At 40.2% G+C, this 18,425-nt stretch overlaps 1 protein-coding gene across 5 annotated transcripts in view; it reads left to right on the top strand.

Moving 5' to 3' along the window:
• Window positions 1-6,314, top strand: part of CEP135 (centrosomal protein 135) — an 85,786-nt gene extending 79,472 nt beyond the window's left edge. For all 5 annotated transcript variants that reach the window (XM_054553997.2, XM_054553999.2, XM_054553998.2 and 2 more), the window contains one exon: window positions 4,309-6,314. The gene's annotated coding sequence lies outside the window, so the exon portion shown is untranslated. The remainder of the gene's footprint in view (window positions 1-4,308) is intronic.
• Window positions 6,315-18,425: the final 12,111 nt, after the last annotated feature.

The following is an 18,425-nucleotide window of genomic DNA, read 5'->3' as shown; positions in this document are numbered from 1 at the left end:
TGATTCCTGATTGCTCTGCTTCTGCTTTTGTGTTTGATTAAGGCATTTATTTTTCTCTTTCACTTTGAGGACCACTTCTCAGTGTTCACCGTAGTCACTGTGTCCTTGAATTGCTGTGTTATTTTCATGTGATCAGATGGTGGTTCACCTTCTTGTTACAAAGGCTTGTAAGAGTGTGACACAGACTTTTTCTCGTGTTTGATTCACAGCTGCAGTTTAGATCGGGGGTTGGTTGGTAAACTAGGATCTGCAAGCCAAATCCATACCACTGCCTATTTGTGTCAATTAAGCTTTATTGGAGCACAGCCACACCCATTTGTTAACAGATTGTCTAAGACTGCTTTACTGCAGTGGCAGAGTTGAGTAGTTTTGACAGACCCCTGTCCCACAAACCTAAAATATTTACTGCCTGTCTCTTGACATCATGTAGCTCTGGAAAACTCAACTGTAGACCTGTAAGAAAATAAGAGTGAAAGGCAAATAATTCCTTGGTTTTATGAAAATAGGCTTGACCTTGTAGAGTCTCTGAAAGTATTGGGGATTCTCAGGGATCCCCAGACTGTACTTTAAGAACTGCTGATATGGAACATAGATTCCTGCAGTCCCTGAAACTGTGATGAATTAGACACTGCGTTTTTGTTTTGTTTTGTTTTGTTTTTAGAGTCAGGGTCTCACTCCGTCACCCAGGCCGGAAGGATGTGGCATGGTCATAGCTCACTGAAACCTCAAACTGTCCTGAGCTCAAGCAATCCTCCCTCCTCAGCCTCCTGAGTAGCGGGGACTACAGGCACGCCACCACACCCATCACCACTATCTAATTCTAAGATTTTTTAATCTCCCCAAACAGAAATTCTGTACCCATTAAACAATCACTCTCCAATCCCCAGACCTTAACCTTCCCAGCTCCTAGTAACTTCAGATCTACTTTTCTGGTCTCTATGAATTTGTCTATTTTACATTTTCATATAAGTGAAATCATACATTTGTTCTTTTGTATCTGGCTTATTTCACTTAGAATAATATTTTCCAGGTTCATCCATATTGTAGGATATACCACATTTAAAAATCCTTTTGTCAGTTGAAGACACCTGGGTTGTTTCTACCATATGGTTATTGTGAATAATGCTGCTCTGAGCATTGGTGTACAAGTATCTGTTTTAGTCCTTATTTTCAAATCTTTTAGTATATACCTAAGACCAGAATTGGTGGGTCATATGGTAATTCTGTTAAACTTTTTGAGGGACTGCCAAACTGTTTTCCACGTGCTGCACCATTTTATATTTCCACCAGCAATGCATGAGGGTTCCTGTTCTCCACATCGTCACCAACACTTGTTATTTTCCATTTTTTTAATTACAATAATTCTAGTACATGCAGATTAGAAAGCTTTTATAATCAACAAACTCATAATTTATAACTTTGTAATAATTTACAATTAATTTTTGAGGTATATTAATGAGATTGTTATTTACTAATCCATTTCCCCTCATATATTCTAAATATTGTCACCAAAACTAATTTTAAGGGATTTCCCCAAGCACTCAGAAATGAATTGCTCAAGGAAAAAAAAAATTAATTGTTCAACTATAAAATGGCATCTCAGATTAGTGTCTCTCTGATAGTTAAAATAGACAATCCAACTTTTATTATTTGTTTTTTGACTATCATATCTAATGCATGCTATTTGAGATAGGAAAAGCCTACAAAAGTGTTTTTCCAATTCTCATACACCACTCAGCACACCACTTCAGACACCGTATTCTCCAGCAGACACCAATTGATCTCAGTTTTAACATTTAACTCAATTCTGACATTATCTGCCTGGAAATAGTGTCAGATCCCACAGATTAAGAGCCCATTCCCACAAATCTCTTCCCCTCGACTTCAGATGCCAATCGCAAGTCCCAGGTTGTGATCTGTGCTTCTGACTGAAGAGGTTTCCACAGCCCCCTCATCACATTCTATTAATTTGCTAGAGCAGCTCACAGAACTCAGGGAAACATTTTACATTTACCTGCTTATTGAAAAGGCTATTACAAAGGATACAGATTAACAGGCAAATGGAAGGGATGCATAGGGCATATTATCAGGAAAGCAGCTCAAAGCTTCTGTGCCCTCTCAAGGCACGCCACCCTGTGAGCATCGCCAAGTGTTCAGCTATCTGAAAGGTTCCTGAACCCAGTTTTTGGAGGTTTTATGCGGGTATCACTAAGTAGGTATGATCGATTAAATCATTAGCCATTCATGATCAATTCAGCCTTCAGCCCCTCTCCTCTTTTTGGAGGTTGAAGTATGGGGCCAGTGGCCCAATTCTCTAATCATGCACTGGTCTTTGTGGTGATCAGCTCCCATCCTGAAGCTATTTAGGGGCCCCTAGCCACCAGTCATCTCATTAGCTTGCAAAAGACAAAATTATCACTCTGGAGATTACAAGGAGCTGTGGGCCAAGAACCAGGGGCAGAGACCCAATATGTACAGTCATGCATTGCTTAACAACAGGGGATATGTTCTGAGAAATTTGTTTTACGTGATATTGTGCAAACGTCATAGAATGTATGTACTTACACAAACCTAGATGGTATATAGCCTACTGCATACCCAGGCTATATGGTATAGCCTCTTGCTCCTAGGCGATAAATCTGTACAGCATGTTACTGTACTGAATACTGTAGGCAGTTGTAACACAATGGTATTTGTGCATCTAAACAGAGAAAACATACAGTAAAAATACAGTTTAAAAGATAACAAATGGTACACCTATATAGGAGACTTACCACAAACGGAGCTTGCAGGACTGGAAGTTGCTCTGGGTGAGTCAGTGAGTGAGTGGTGAGTGAATGTGAAGGCCTAGGACATTCCTGTTCACTGCTATAGACTTTATAAACACTGTATACTTAGCTACAATAAATTTATTGTTTTAATTTTCTCCAATAATAAATTAACCTTAGCTTACTGTAACATTTTTCCTTTATAAACTTTTGTTTTACTTTTTAAAGTGTTTTTCTAAAAGCAATGACACAAACACACACATTATCCTAGGCCCACATAGAGTCAGGATCATCAGTGTCACTGTCTCCTGCCTCTACATGGTGCTCCACTGAAAGGTATTCAGGGGCAATAACATTTACAGAGCTGCCATCTCCTGTGATAACAGTGCCTTCTTCTGGAATACTTCCTGAAGGACCTGCCTGAGGCTGTTTTATAGTCAACATTTGTTTTTTAATGAGTAAGAGTACACTTTAAAATAATGATTAAAAGCATAGCATAGTAAATACTAAGCAATAGGAAATTTTCAGTTCTGTTATAATCTTATGGGACCACAGTCTTTTATGCAGTCTGTCATTGACCAAAATATCATTATGGAACATATGACCATATTTCTGTGTGTGTGTTTTGTTTTGTTTTGTTTTGTTTTAGAGACAGGGTCTCGCGGTCTCGCTCTGTTGCCCAGACTGGAGAGGTGCAGTGTCCCATCAGAGTTCACTGTAGCCTTGAACTCCTGGGCTCAAGCAGTCTCCCACCTTGGCCTCCTGAGTAGCTGGGACTACAGGTGTGTGCCACCACACCCAGCTAATTTTTGTATTTTTTTTATAGATACTGGGTCTCACTATGTTGTCCAGACTGGTCCTGAACTCCTGGGTTCAAGCGATCCTCCTGCCTCAGCCTCCCGAAGTGCTGGGATTACAGGCATGAGCCACTGCACCCAGCCTGTGTTTGTTCTTATAATGCAGTATCACACAGACTCACTGAGGAAACATAAAATATGGAGATATATAAATAAGGAAACAAAAATCACTTTTTTAAACAAAAGTATAAGCCAGGCAGGGTAGCTCACACCTGTAATCCCAGCATTTTGGGAGGCCAAAGTGAGAGGATCACTTGAGCTCAGGAGTTTGAGACTAGCCTAAACAACATTGTAAGACCTCATCTATACTAAATACCAAAAAAAATGAGCCAGGCATGGTGATGTGCACCTGCCTGAAGGCTGAGGCAGAAGGATCACTTGAGCACGGGAGATCAAGACTGCAGTGAGCTATGATCACGCCACTGCACTCCAGCCTGGGCAACACAGCAAGACCCTATCTCTAAATAAATAAATAAATAAATAAAATAAAGTACAATGAATAAAACAGTACTTGAACTTTAAGAAGTAGAACAGTACTTCTTAAATATAACTGGATTTGGGGCACAGAGTTTTATTAGATTCTATAATTTCATTTATAACATTATTGAATTTCAGTTTTTTATGAATATGTTGAATAACTATCATTTTTCTCTTAACCCACCTTTCAATTTCCTCCCTTTCAGAATAATGGCTTTCAATGAGTTCCTACGTGGATTTTTAAAAGAACAGAACAGTAATGAAATATTTGAAGTACTTGTTGCTGAAAATCATGAACATGGACACAAATTCTACCTCTGTCAACTTTTATTTAAATCAGTGAATATGTTAAAAAGTTTGGTTTAAAAGAACTATATCTGTATGTATATTTTCACATATATGACAGAACAAGAATATGTATTAATAGTGCCTAATGTATCTATATTTTTATTATTCATGAATTAAATTACTAAAAGTATGTTTATACTGTGAATTAATATAATGTATTCACATTATTCTTTAATCTGTTTATTAATAAGCCATGATATATGTATGTAAATATTCTTACAGTACTTGTTTTTAGTTGTCATGCGTATGTTTAGACCATATCTTAATGTATTCACAAAGAATTATCAACTTTGATGCTATGCTGTCATGCTTAACTTTTTCTTCTTAAAATTATTCATAGATCTACTGTCTGTTGTCAAGGGGAGTATATTCAGGTCTAGTCTTCTTATAATAGCAGAGGTCTTGGTAAAATAACTACCATATATAATGTGTTATTGCCATCTAGAAGAACTATGATGAGAAAGATACATTTATATATTATGTAAAATTTTAACTATTATCACATGGACTCTATGTAACACAAATTCTATCAAAAGCAAACTAAAAGCTATATGCAGAATTTTGTATAAAACAATAGAACAGAAATTTGGGACATTTTTCTAGGAAATAAAATTCCTCAGTGTATTAATCTAAGGTTTCAAAGTATAAAAGTATATGGGGTAGGCCGGGTGCAGTGGCTCACGCCTGTAATCCCAGCACTTCGGGTCGCCGAGGCGAGTGGATTTCCTAAGGTCAGGAGTTTGAGACCAGCCTGAGCAATGTGGTGAAACCCCGTCTCTACTAAAAATACAAAAATTATCTGGGCTTGGTGGTGGGCACCTGTCATCCCAGCTACTTGGGAGGCTGAAGCAGGAGAATCGCTTGAACCCGGGAGGTGGAGGTTGCGGTGAGCCAAGATCATGCCATTGCACTCCAGCCTGGGTGACGGAGTAACACTCTGTCTCAGAAAAAAAAAAAAGAAAAAAGTATATGGGCTAAATACAGTAAAACATTTTGTTAAATTCCAATATACATTCAGTGATACCACTCTTTTTCTTCTAAGCCTGTGTGTTATAATTTACCAGTTCCCCAAAATGCCATTTTTAACGCCGAACTGTGTAATATATATGGAAAACAGCTTTTTACAGTTAATTTTCAAAGTTGTAATTTTAAAGAATTTGGGTGTATACCTATGTTAATGAAACAACAGAAGTACCAAAAGGAATGTCAGATACAAAAATCAATCATGAAGAAAATCTGTTCTTAATATATTGCATTATGATTGAAAAACATAAAAACTAACATAGGAAAGTGAATGATCAGTTACTTATGATATATTTTGTTTCCTCTTGTGGTTTAATAAAGTGAAGTGTGTGTGTGTGTGTGTGTGTGTATACCTGGGGGTGGGCAGTGCTCTTTTTCTAAAACTAATATGGCTTATATATCTGAATTATGCCCTTTTTAGTGTGTATTAGGATGTGGGCTGGTTTGCTTTTCTACCACCTTTGTAATTTTATGTATTCCATCTCCTTTGTGTGAATTCATATATTATAGCAAAATACAAGAGACGTGGGACTGTTTGCAATACCATATGGAAATCTTTTAATAAATATATGTAAATAAAATAAAAAATATTTGTCCCCACCTTTTCCCCAAAAGCAACAGCAAGACATATTTTGTTAGATATTTTATTTTTAATGTTTTCTATAATTTAAAAATGTATAGCCTGCCAAATGTTGTTTTCATAACCATGATATTGTTTTGAAAAACAGTTTTATCTTAAAATACTGAATGTTCTGACCTTTTATAGATGTTTTTGATTTTGTTTTAAATAATTTTAAATTATGGAGCTTGACCTAGATTTGCCAATAAACTTTCTAGCCAATTTATTTTCTCTTTCTTACAAATAAGGTTTTTATAATTTTATATTAGCGATATTCTTAATTCTAAAATAAAGTTTAGTCAAATCAAACTTTATCATGATGGGATGTGGGCAAATCCCTGAACATAGGTGCCAGGCACCTTTCTTAACTGACTTTTATCCATTTGGTTCAAAATAATAAGAAATGAAGCCAAAGTTTATTTTTGTTATCTGTCCACAAAATGGTTAAACGTGTGTGCGTATGAATATACGCTCTTCTCACTTGCAAATGCTCTTTGTTGAGCACATTGACTCCCATTAGACTATGACACCTGTTGCCGTACCTTATTGTAATTCATCATACAAGTGATCTCATACTTCTCTCCCTAATTCTTAGAAGACTTTAGCAAGTGGCTTACTATCTTTCTACCATTAGTTCTATTATCAGCCTTTTTATGTCAGTATCTTCTTGGGCCAATGGTTATTGACTGTACCTGCACATTGTAGTTATCTGGAGAATTTTAATGAAAAGCTGATGTCTGAACCCCTACACCAGACCAAATACATCAGAAATTCTGCAATTGAAGTATGGTCTTTTAAAATTTTTTAAACTTAAAAAAATTGACATATAATGTACATATTTATGAGGTACGTAGTGATGTTTCAATACATGTAATGTATTGTGATCTGATCATTGTCATTAGCATATCTATCATCTCGTTTATCATTTTGTGTTGAGAACATTCAGTATCCTCTTCCTAGACATTTGAAGCCATATATTAACTATAGTCACCCTGCAGTGGTAGAGAATACTAGGAACTTCTTCCTATCTACCTATAATTTTGTATCCTTTAGCAAATCTCTCCCTATCGCTCCCTTCCCCCTATCCTTCCCAGCCTTTAGTATCCTCTATTCTACTTTTTACTTCTGTGAGATCTTTTTTTTAGCTTATACGTACGAGTGAGAACATGCAGTGTTTAACTTTGTTTCTCACTTATTTCACTTAATTAACAATGTCCTCCAGTTCCTTCCATATGACTGAGAATGACAGGATGGTGGTTTTGTTTGTTTGTGTGTTTTTAAGGTCCCCTAGAAGACTGTTATGTTCAGCAGGGTTAATAATGTTAATTTAAGGGACTGATCCATCAAATTGATTTCATGACCCACTAATGGGACTTAACATATAGTTTTGAAGAACACTGCTTTAGATCTTGTCATCACCTCCACACTCCCAATTTCTAGCATCCTACTCACCCCTCTTCCTAGGTTACTGTTTTGATTATGAATATACCAACAATTCTTTGACTCCACTGGGTTCTTTAGACAATTCTATCATCTATCACTTATCTATAATTTCATCACCCTCACTTTCTTTTTTTTAATGTTTATTTATTTAGAGATGGGGTGTCACTCTGTTACCAGGGTGGAGTGCAGTGGCATGATCTCGGCTCACTGCAGCCTCCGTCTCCTGGGTTCAAGCGATTCTCCTGCCTCAGCCTCCCGAGTAGCTGGGACTACAGACGCGCACCACCACACCCAGCTAATTTTCGTATTTTTAATAGAGATGGGGTTTCACCATGTTGGCCAGGATGGTCTCAATCTCTTGACCTCATGATCCACCCGCCTCGGCCTCCCAAAGTGCTGGGATTACAGGTGTGAGCCACCACTCCCAGCCCATCACCCTCACTTTCTTTAGCATAGACATCATTGTCCTTGCACATCCCATAGATTCTTGTCCTTCTGATCTGAAAAATATCCAACTGCTTGAATCTATACCTACTGACTCTTTTTACTTTAAATTTATGGCCCTGAAAATCAAAGGCCCGCAGCACTGTGTGGCAATCCTTATACACTGTTCTGGTCAATTCACACTTAACCTCTCCCCAACAAGTATTCTCCTCTTTATTCAGACCTTCTATCCTTCTCTCACTTTGTTTCTTTTTTTTCTATCTGACAATGGAAACAATAGAAAAGAACTTTCTCACTCTCCAAATCTATCAACGTGTTCTCTATCCAACTAATTTTCTTTCTTCCTATTAGGACATGAACCATCTCTACCCTTTAGCCATTCTGTCTAGTTGTGGTCAGTAGCCATCTCTTCTACTAGAAAGACTTCTGCCAGGTATGGTGGCTCAGCCTATAATTCCAGCACTTTGGGAGGCTGAGGCAGGAGGATCACTTGAGCCCAGGAGTTTGAGACCAGCCTGGGCAACATAGGGAGACCTCATCCAGAAAATTTTTTAAAAATTAGCTGGGCATGATGGCGTGCACCTGTAGTCCCAGCTATTTGGGAGGCTGACATGGGAGCACCACTTGAGCCCAGGAAGTTGAGGCTGCAGTGAGCCGTGATTGTGCTACTGCACTCTAGCCTGAACACAGAGTGAGATACCCTGTCTCAAATCAAAAAAAAAAAAAAAAAAAAAAACCCACATTCCTGAGTCATTTTTGCTCTATTGGCTTGTTCCACTTGCACATATACCTCCCATTTTTAATCTCCCATTTTAAAACCTTCCCAGGCCCTACCATTCCATTTTTGTACCTTTATAGCAAAAATTCCCAGAAAAGAGTTATCTAACTCATGTCATCTCCCCCTTAACACCCACCTTTCTTGAACTACTCCAATCATGCTTAAATTCCCATTACTCCAATGAAACAGTCCTCATGTTGTCAAATCTGATGGATCACCATCAGTCTTCTGTTTACTCCATTTCTCAGCAGCATTTGACATACTGATTTTTCCATTGTTTAAAAAAGATTTTCTTTAGCCAGGCATGGTGGCTTACACCTGTAATACCAACACTTTGGGAGGCCAAGGCAGGCGGATCACCTGAGGTCAGGCGTTCTAGACCAGCCTAGCCAACATTGTGAAACCCCGTCTCTACTAAGAACACAAAAAGTAGCCAGGTGTGGTGGCAGGTGCCTGTAATCCCAGCTACTCAGGAGGCTGAGGCAGGAGAATTGCTTGAACCCAGGAGGCGGAGGTTGCAGTGAGCCGAGGTCGCACCATTGCACTCCAGCCTGGGTGCCAAGAGCAAAACCCTGTCTCAAAAAAACAAAAACAAACAAAAAATGGCCAGGTGTGGTGGCTCACACCTGTAATCTCAGCACTTTGGAAGTCCGAGGTAGGTGGATCACCTGAGGTCAGGAGTTCGAGACCAGCCTGGCCAACATGGTAAAACCCCATCTCTACTAAAAATACAAAATTAGCTGGGTGCGGTGGCACATGCTTGTAGTCCCAGCTATTTGGGAGGCTGAGACAGGAGAATTGCTTGAACCCAGGAGACAGAGGCTGCAGTGAGCTGAGATGGTGCCACTGCACTCCAGCCTGGGCAAGACAGAGCAAGACTGTCTCAAAACAAAAACAAAAAAAACCATATTCTTCATTTTGCCTCCCCAGTACCAAACCATCCTGGTTCTTCTTACTGGTTTTTCAGTTTCTTTTATTGTATTCACCAACATTTCCTGACTTTTTTTTTTCATTTGATGAGGTTATTTTTTGTGGTAAACATACCATACAAATTATCATTTTACCCATTTTTAATTGTACAGCGCAGTAGTGTTAGGTTTATTCACATGGTTGTGAAATCTTCTCAACTTTTAAATGTAGGAGTATCCTAGGGTCTCAGTTCATCTCTACTTACTCTCTTGTTAACTTCAGAATTTATCTCTTCAGTTTCTGCCTTTTCTTTCTGAATTCTAGGCACATATATCTAAGTACCTGCATTAGTTCTTTCTCACATTGCTGTAAAGATACTACCTGAGACTGGGTAGTTTATAAAGAAAGGAGGTTTAATTGACTCACAGTTCCACATGGCTGGGGAGGCCTCAGGAAACTTACAATCATGGCGGAAGGAGAAGGGGAAGCAAGGCACATCTCACATGGTGGCAGCAGAGAGAGAGAGAGAGCACGAGCACAAAGAGGGCAGTACCACACACTCTTAAACCATGAGCTTGTGAGAATTCACTATTATGAGAAAAGCATGGGGGAAATCTGCCCCCATGATCCAATCACCTCCACCAGGTCCCTCCCTCCATACATGGGGATTACAATTCGAAATGAGATTTGGGTGGGGGACACAGCAAAACCATATCAGTACCTATTCAATATCTCCACTTAACCCAAAGTCACAGTAAACAGCTAAGTAAATCGTACCACCATTGTATTAGTCTGTTCTCGCACTGCTATAAAGAAATACCTGAGAGGGAGTAATTTGTGAAGAAAAGAGGTTTGATTGGCCACAGTTCTGCCGGCTGTACAGGAAGCATGGCATTGGCATCTGCTTCTGGGGAGGCTTCAGGAAGCTTTTACTCATGGTGGAAGGCAAAGCGGGAACAGGCCTCTTACACGGCAGGAGCAGGTCAGAGAGAGCAGAGAGGTGCTACACACTTTTAAACAGCCAGATCTCATGAGAACTCACTCACTATACAGAACCAAGGGGTAAATGGTGCTAAACCATTCATGAGAATTTTGCCCCCATGAGCGAATCACCTCCCACCTGTCTACACCTCCAGCATCAAGGATAAGACTTCAACACCTGCTTAATCCAAACAACAGGCTAGGACCAAACCTGTTCAATTTGTCTCACATAACATTTAATTAAGGTGAATATCAATAGGATTCCAAGCAGCAGGAAGAGGCCAGCTAGCAGTATTGGCCTAATTCATGCCTCCCAGGAGCCTAGACATAGCCAACTGTGAATACCTACCATGGTGAGAGCAGAGGGTGTTATTTTATTCATCCAGAATGTAGTCTAAAGCCTATCTGTTACCCATCATGACGCATGCAGTTTAGACTGATCTGAGAATCTTGGATGCCATTGACAAGCAGACAATAGATGAGCCAGAAAGCAGCACTCATCCACAGTGGAGAGAGTCCATGGCTCTGTCTCCCCCGTGTACAAACATATAACCCAAAAGGTCCCCAGTCACTCCAGTTTGGGTTTTGTGGATCATGGGCTGGTTAAGACACATGGACTATCCAGGTGTGGTGGCTCACACCTGTAATCCCAGCACTTTGGGAGGCCAAGGCAGGTGAATCACCTGAGATCAGGGGTTCGAGTCCAACCTGACCAATACGGTGAAACCCCATCTCTACTAAAAATACAAAAATTAGCCAGGCATGATGGTGCACACTTCTCATTCCAGCTACTCAGGAGGCTGAGGCAGGAGAATCGCTTGAACCAGGAGGCAGAGGTTGCAGTGAGCCAAGGTCACACCACTGCATTCCAGCCTGGGTGACAAGAGTGAAACTCCATCTCAAAAAAAAAAAAAGACAAAGACATATGGACTATGTCAGTGAGTAGTTGCAGCCTTGATAGTCACACATGGCACCACCCAAATCTGCTCAGCAGAGAGGAGATGCATATGAATTTCTATCCATCAGATTGAAAAAACGCTGTGCTAGTCCGTGTGTCTGTGCGTGGACAAGGTGGAGTCCAGGTTTGGGGGCTGCCATTGACAGCAATAGGTACAGCAAAATGGTTCAAGAGCAGCCACACCCACATGAGTTTGTTTTCATAGCACGTGGACAGGGATGACAGATACGGCAGCAGGTCAGATTGCCAGCCACTGCAGTTTCTTGCCTCAGGCAGACCATATGATCTGTCGCCAGACTGCAATGTAGGATCTAGGGGACAAAGAGAGCATTCATTGCTACTGGTTTGGGCCCTGCTCAAAAAATGCTGATTTGTGGGTTAGCTGATATAAAGGACCAAATAGAATGCCCAAGTGAGACACATACTGTCTCCAACAAAGTCCAATAGGGAGCTCAGCCTCCTTTTTGGTGTTGGGGGCCCAGAGATAAAGGTCTCCCCAATACTGGTTCCTGGGTGTCAGAGGCATCATGATTCTGCCTACATTATCCCAAGAAACTTAACTAGGCAAGAAACCCTCCGAATATTGTTGGGGTTTACCAGCCACCTCTGCTGGTGTAGGTATGGCAACACCCCAGCCAGGGGCACTGAGACAGGCTTATTTTATTTTATTTTTTTAAGAGACAGGGTCTTAGCTGGGCACAGTGGCTCACTCCTGTAATCCCAGCACTTTGAAAGGCCAGGGAGGGCAGATCACTTGAGATCAAGAGTTTGAGACCAGCCTGACTGAAATGGTGAAACCCTGTCTCTACTAAAAAATATAAAAATTAGCCAGGCATGGTGGTGTGCGCCTGTGGTCCCAGCTGCTCGGGAGACTGAGGCACAAGAATTGCTTGAACCTAGGAGTGGAGGTTGCAGTGAGCCAAGACTGTGCCATTGCACTCCAGTCTGGGCAACAAAGCAAGACTCTGTCTCAAAAAAAGAGGGTCTCACTCTGTTGCCCACATTGGAGCCCAATCATAGCTCAGTGCAGCCTCGAACTCCTGGGCTTAAGCAATCCTCCCGCTTCAGCCTCCTGAGTAGCTAAGACTACAGGCTCATACCACCATGCCTGGCTAATTTTTTACATTTTTTATTGAGATGAGGTCTCGTCTCAAACTCCTGGCCTCAAGTGATTCTCCCACCTCAGGCTCCCAAAGTGCTGGGATTACAGGTGTGAGCTGCGCCTGGCCTGAGACTGAGGCTTCTGACTTGCCAACCAACAGGACATCATCTATATGGAAAAAAATTTAAATCAGAGGGTAGAGGCACTCATGATCGCATGCTGGCGACAAATGACAGGGAGTTTGTCTCACTAGCACATCTCTGCTTTATCTCTTCCCTGCTTGGGAAACCCTCTCTGGAACTTATGGGATGTGAAACATAAGTATATAACACATCAGTTCCTACTATATGTTCAGATGTACAAGCAACAACAGTACAATGAATTAATCCAAAAGGTCCTCCCCATAAGATCACATTAGCTCACTTACTCCACCTCAAACCCTACCCACATCCCATGAGTTAAATCTGAGTACCACTGGACCCGGTAGGATGGCAACTTGGTTGCCTGAATCCAAAAGAGCCAGAGAAATGTGAGTCTCTCCCCTCCTTGAAGTACCTCAGTATATTCATACGGTGTGTATGTCCTCCTTGGGGACAGGGAGACATAGACCCAATCATTTGGTTTCTTAAAGTAGCAGGACTTTCCTAAACTCGGGAAAGAGAAGGAGGGAGAGATTTTCTGGCGCAGTGAGAGAAGGTAGCTCCTCCCTGGTAAGCAAAGCTTTGTGTTTACTTTTTTTTTGAGACAAGGTCTCACTCTGTCCCCCAGGCTGGAATGCAGTGAGTGGTGCGATCTTGGCTCACTGCAACCCCAACCTCCCAGGCTCAAGGGATCCTCCCATCTCAGGCTCCCAAGTAGTTGGGGCTACAGGTGTGTGCCACGCCCAGCTAATTTGTGTATTATTATTATTATTATTATTATTATTATTTGAAGAGATGGGGTTTTGCCATGTTGCCCAGGATGGTCTCGAATTCCAGGGCTCAAGGGATCCACTCACCTCGGCCTCTCAAAGTGTTTGGATTACAGGTGCAAGCCACCATGTCCAGCCTGTGTTTACTTTTAATTTCAAGTGGCTGGCAATGGTTAATGGTCCAGACTCAACCAAACAAACCCCAAATTTCATATCCTTACTGTTGTCACCATTTATTTCCACTTTGGAAACCCCTTGACAGAGCCATATTGTCTTTTGACTGGAGCCACAGGGCTTGCTGCCCATTGTCATGATAACATCCCCTCCTTACCCTGTCTGAGGAGGAGAGCACCATGAGGCAGCTTGTTTCAATCCTTCCTCTCATTGCTCAGCCTCTAAATATCATTAACAGGTAGGAAAGTCAGGGATTCCTATTTCTTCCCCCTCACCCAACACTTGGGCAATAGCACTTAACTACCAGATCCTACACAATCTTCCCACATCCCCTGACCTTATCCTTTCTCTTCTCAGTAGCAAGTGCTCTGTCAACAGCCTATCCTTGTTGCTCAAATGGTAAAGAACTATCTGAGATTCTACCCTGCTTGCAAACTAGCAAGGTAGTTTCCTGAATGCTAGCATTCAGCTAGCAAGGTAGTTTCCTGAGTGCACAGTTTCCTGAATGCTAGCAGAAGACACAAGATTTCTGGGCCAGAGACAAAGTTCCTTGCTGCTGCACAGCAGGTAGCATGAGTTTTGCACCAGTTCCTCATGTCCCCAAATCCCACAGGGACAATGCAAGTCAGCCTAGATGAATGCTGCCCATGTAGTGAGTTTACATCACAGGCTGAAGAACTGGAACTTAGGAAAACTCAGCCTTCTTTCTACAGGGGGCTGCAGGCAAACCTGCCCCAACTTTAACCTGAGAGGAGACAGCAAACAAACCTTCTCCCTGCTTGGGGATGACATTATCTCTTTCTCCTAAAACTGTTTGCTGTACAAATATCCTGGAAAAGACAGTCTAGGAAAAACTGCCAGAGCCTTTGCTCAAAAGATATGCAGAAACAAGAGGATTAGTAATGAAATTCTCCACCCAAAATGTTAAATTTTTTATTTTGGTAAAATATACATGAAATTTACCATTTTAACAATTTTTAAGTGTACTATTCTGTGGCATTGAGTACATTCACAATGTTATACAACTATCACCACTATCCATTGCCTGAACTATAATATTATTTTTAATGCACTACTGGTTTTTATTTTCTAGTACTTTACTGAGATTTTAAAATCTATGCTCAGAAGTAGGACTGACCTACAGTTTCCCGTTGAGTGCAAGCAGCATGGTCTGGCTTTAATGTCATAGTATCCTAGCTTCCAAGAACAAACGGTAAAACCTCTGTCTTCCTATGTTCTGGAATTCTTTGCATTACATGGAACTGGCTCATAAAATCACCTGGGTAGGTGTCTTTTTTAGAGGAAACTATCTGACTACCTTTTCAATATCTTCTACAAATTAGATGTTCTCCCCCTCCTTAAGTCAGCTTGGTAATTAATTCTTTGTTTGGAAAATCTTCTATCTTATCTACATTTTTAAAAGGTCATCCATACCTTAGTTATCTTTTTCTTGGGAGTTGTTTATTTCTTGTATCTCTTGACTGATAGATCAGAAATAAGTCAATCTTTCTTCCTTTCCTTTCCTTTTCTTTCTTTCCCTTCTTTCTTTCCTCTTTCTTTCTTTCTTTCTCTTTCTTTCTTTCTTTCCTTCCTTCCTTCTTTCTTTCTTCCTTTCTTTTTCTCTCTTTCTTTCCTTCCCTCCCTCCTTTCCCTCTTCCTTCCTTCCCTCCCTCCTTCCTTCCTTTCTTCCTCCATCCCTGCCTCCCTCCCTTCCTCCTCCCCTCCCTCCCTCCCTTCCTTCCTTTCTTCCCTTTCTCTCTCTCTCTTTCTTTCCCCTCCTCCTCCTCCCTCCCTCCCTTCCTCCCCCTATCCTTCTTTCTTTCTTTTTTAATCTTGCTGTTGCCCAGACTGGAGTGCAGTACCTTGATTATAGTTCCTGCAGCCTTGAACTTCGGGGCTCAAGTGATCCTCCCACCTCAGCCTCCCCAGTAGCTGGGACTACAGGTGTGTGCCGCCACACTTGGCTATTTTTTTTTTTTTTTTTAATTTTTGGTAGAGACAGGGTCTCACTATGTTGCCCAGACTGGCCTCAACTCCTGGGCTCAAGCAATCCTCCCGCCTCAACCTCCCAAAGTGTTGGGATTACAGGCGTGAGTCATTGTACCCGGCCATGTTTTTGTTTTGTTTTTTCCTAAGAATCAACTTTTAATTTTGTTGGTAAAATCTACTGTTTGATTTGTTTTCTATTTCATTAACTTCTGCTTTCATTCCTTCCTTATTTCTGCTCTCTTTTTCATTTGTTCACATTCTTGAGTTATATGTTCAGTTTATTTTTAATCTTCAGTATTTTCTAATTTATGCATTGAAGGCTACAAAATTTCCTCTGAGAACCTCTTGGACTGTACTCCTGCAGGATTTTTTTGGTCATTAGTTTTTGGCATTACTTTCTAAGTAGATTCCAACTTCAGTTCTGGATTATTCTTTATTGGGGTCACCATGTAACTTATCATCCAAATTGGGATGATTTTGCTCTTTGGAGAGCAAAATACAGTTATGCATCACTTAACTACAGGAAATGTGTTGTTCTGAGAAATTTGCCATTAGGAGATTTCATCATGTGTGAACATCATAGAGCGTACTTACACAAACCTAGGTGGTGCCTACTACACACCTAGGGTAGGTATGTGGTATAGCCAATTGCTCCTACGTTACAAACCTATACAGCATATTACTGTACAGAATATTGTAGGCAATTATAATATAATGGTATTTGTGTATCTAAACATATCTAAACTAGAAAAGACACAGTAAAAATACAGTATTGTAATCTTATGGGACCACTGTTGTATATACAGTTCTTCGCTGGCTAAAATATCATTTTGCAGTGCGTGACAGTATATGTGTTATGTCAGGAAAATAAGTGCTAACTGAGGCTGTCCTAGGTGAACTGGAAAGTATATTCACCCTATTTTTAACAAAAAAAGTTATTTATTTAAAAGGAAGTTTTAAAGTTTTTAAGTAGATAGGATTTTGTTACAAATTTCTAATTTATTGAATTTTGATTAAGGAATGTGGCCTGTATGGATTTTGCTTTTTTGAAATGTGTTATGTTTTGGCTTAAAACTTGCTTAACTTTTGTGATCCTTCCAAAAACTTTTGTGCAAACTGCATATTTTTTGTTTGTTGGGTATGCACTTCTATCTTTTTGTTGTTTTTTTTTCTTTTTTTTTTGGAGACAGGATCCTGCTTGGTTGCCCAGGCTGAAGTGTGATCATAGCTCACTGCAGCCTCAAACTCCTGGGCTCATGGGATCCTCCCTGCTCAGTCTCTGGAGTAGCTGGGACTACAGAGCTAAAAGATATCAAGTTTGTGAATTCTCTGGATAATTATCTTTGTCTACTTGATAAGTTAATTCCAAGAAAAATTAAAATACCTCTCACGGTGAGAGCGGAGTTGTTTGCTTTTCCTTTTATTTCAGTTTTTGCCTTAAATATAGTATGTTTCTTGACTTATGATGGGATTATGTCTTGGTACACCCATTGTAAGTTGAAAATATCCCTAAGTTGAAAATGCATTTAATACCTCTAGCCTACTAAACATTATAGCTTAGTGTAGCCTACCTTAAACATCGTCAGAACACTCACATTAGTTGGACAAAATCATCTAACACAAACCCATTTTATAATAAAGTGTTGGTTATCTCATGAAGTTTATTGAATACTATACCGAAAGTGAAAAACAGAATGGTTTCATAGCATCATAAAGTTGAAACAACATAAGTCAAATCATCCTAAGTTGGGAACTATCTGTAGTTTATTAAAGCAAGAATTTTATTAACTTTTTTTTTATCATTTAAGGAATCTTAATGAAAGCAATAATTTTATTTTACTGTTTACTGTTTAAAGAATTTTAATTAAAGCAAGAATTTTATTTTTATTCGTTTATTCTTCGCTCTGTCAGTAATTTAAAAGCTCTGTGTTAGATACATACATTTCAGCACGTTACATATTTTTTGTTGGCTTGCACCTTTTAGCACTTATACTTTTTACCCTGAAATCTCTTTTATCAGACACTAATATTGCAACTTATGCTGTCATCTATTTTGTAACAACTTTGTTGAGATATAATTTACATGCCATAAAATTCACCCACTTAAATTACATGATTTGATGACTCTTAGTATATTTACAGAATTGTGCAGCTGTTATTGCAATTTTAGAACATTTTCATCATCACCAAAAGAAACCCTACACTGGCAGGGCGCAGTGGCACACGCCTGTAGTCCCAGCACTTTGAGAGGCTGAGGCGGGTGGATCACTTGAGCCCAGGATTTCAAGACAAGCCTGGGCAACACAGAGAAACCCCATTTCTACAAAAAAATTAAAAAATTAGCTGGGTGTGGTGGCATGTGCCTGTAGTCCCAGCTACTTGGAGGCTGAGGTGGGAGCATCCCTTGAGCCCAGGAGGCAGAGGTTGTAATGAGCCAAGATGACACCACTGCACTCCAACCTGGATGACAGAGCAAGACCGCATCTCAAAAAAAAAAACAAAAAAAAAACCCTATACCCACCATACCCATTAACAGTCACTCTCCATTTTCCCCCAACTCCTCCTCCCCACAATCATAATCTACTGCTATCTCCATAAATTTGACTGTCTGCACATTGATACAAATGAAATCATATCACATGTGG

Source organism: Pongo abelii, chromosome 3 (genome assembly GCF_028885655.2).
Source record: "Pongo abelii isolate AG06213 chromosome 3, NHGRI_mPonAbe1-v2.0_pri, whole genome shotgun sequence".
Classification (NCBI taxonomy): Eukaryota; Metazoa; Chordata; class Mammalia; order Primates; family Hominidae; genus Pongo; species Pongo abelii.
The sequence above is the reverse complement of the archived record's forward strand: the minus strand, read 5'-3'. Positions and strand labels throughout refer to the sequence as shown.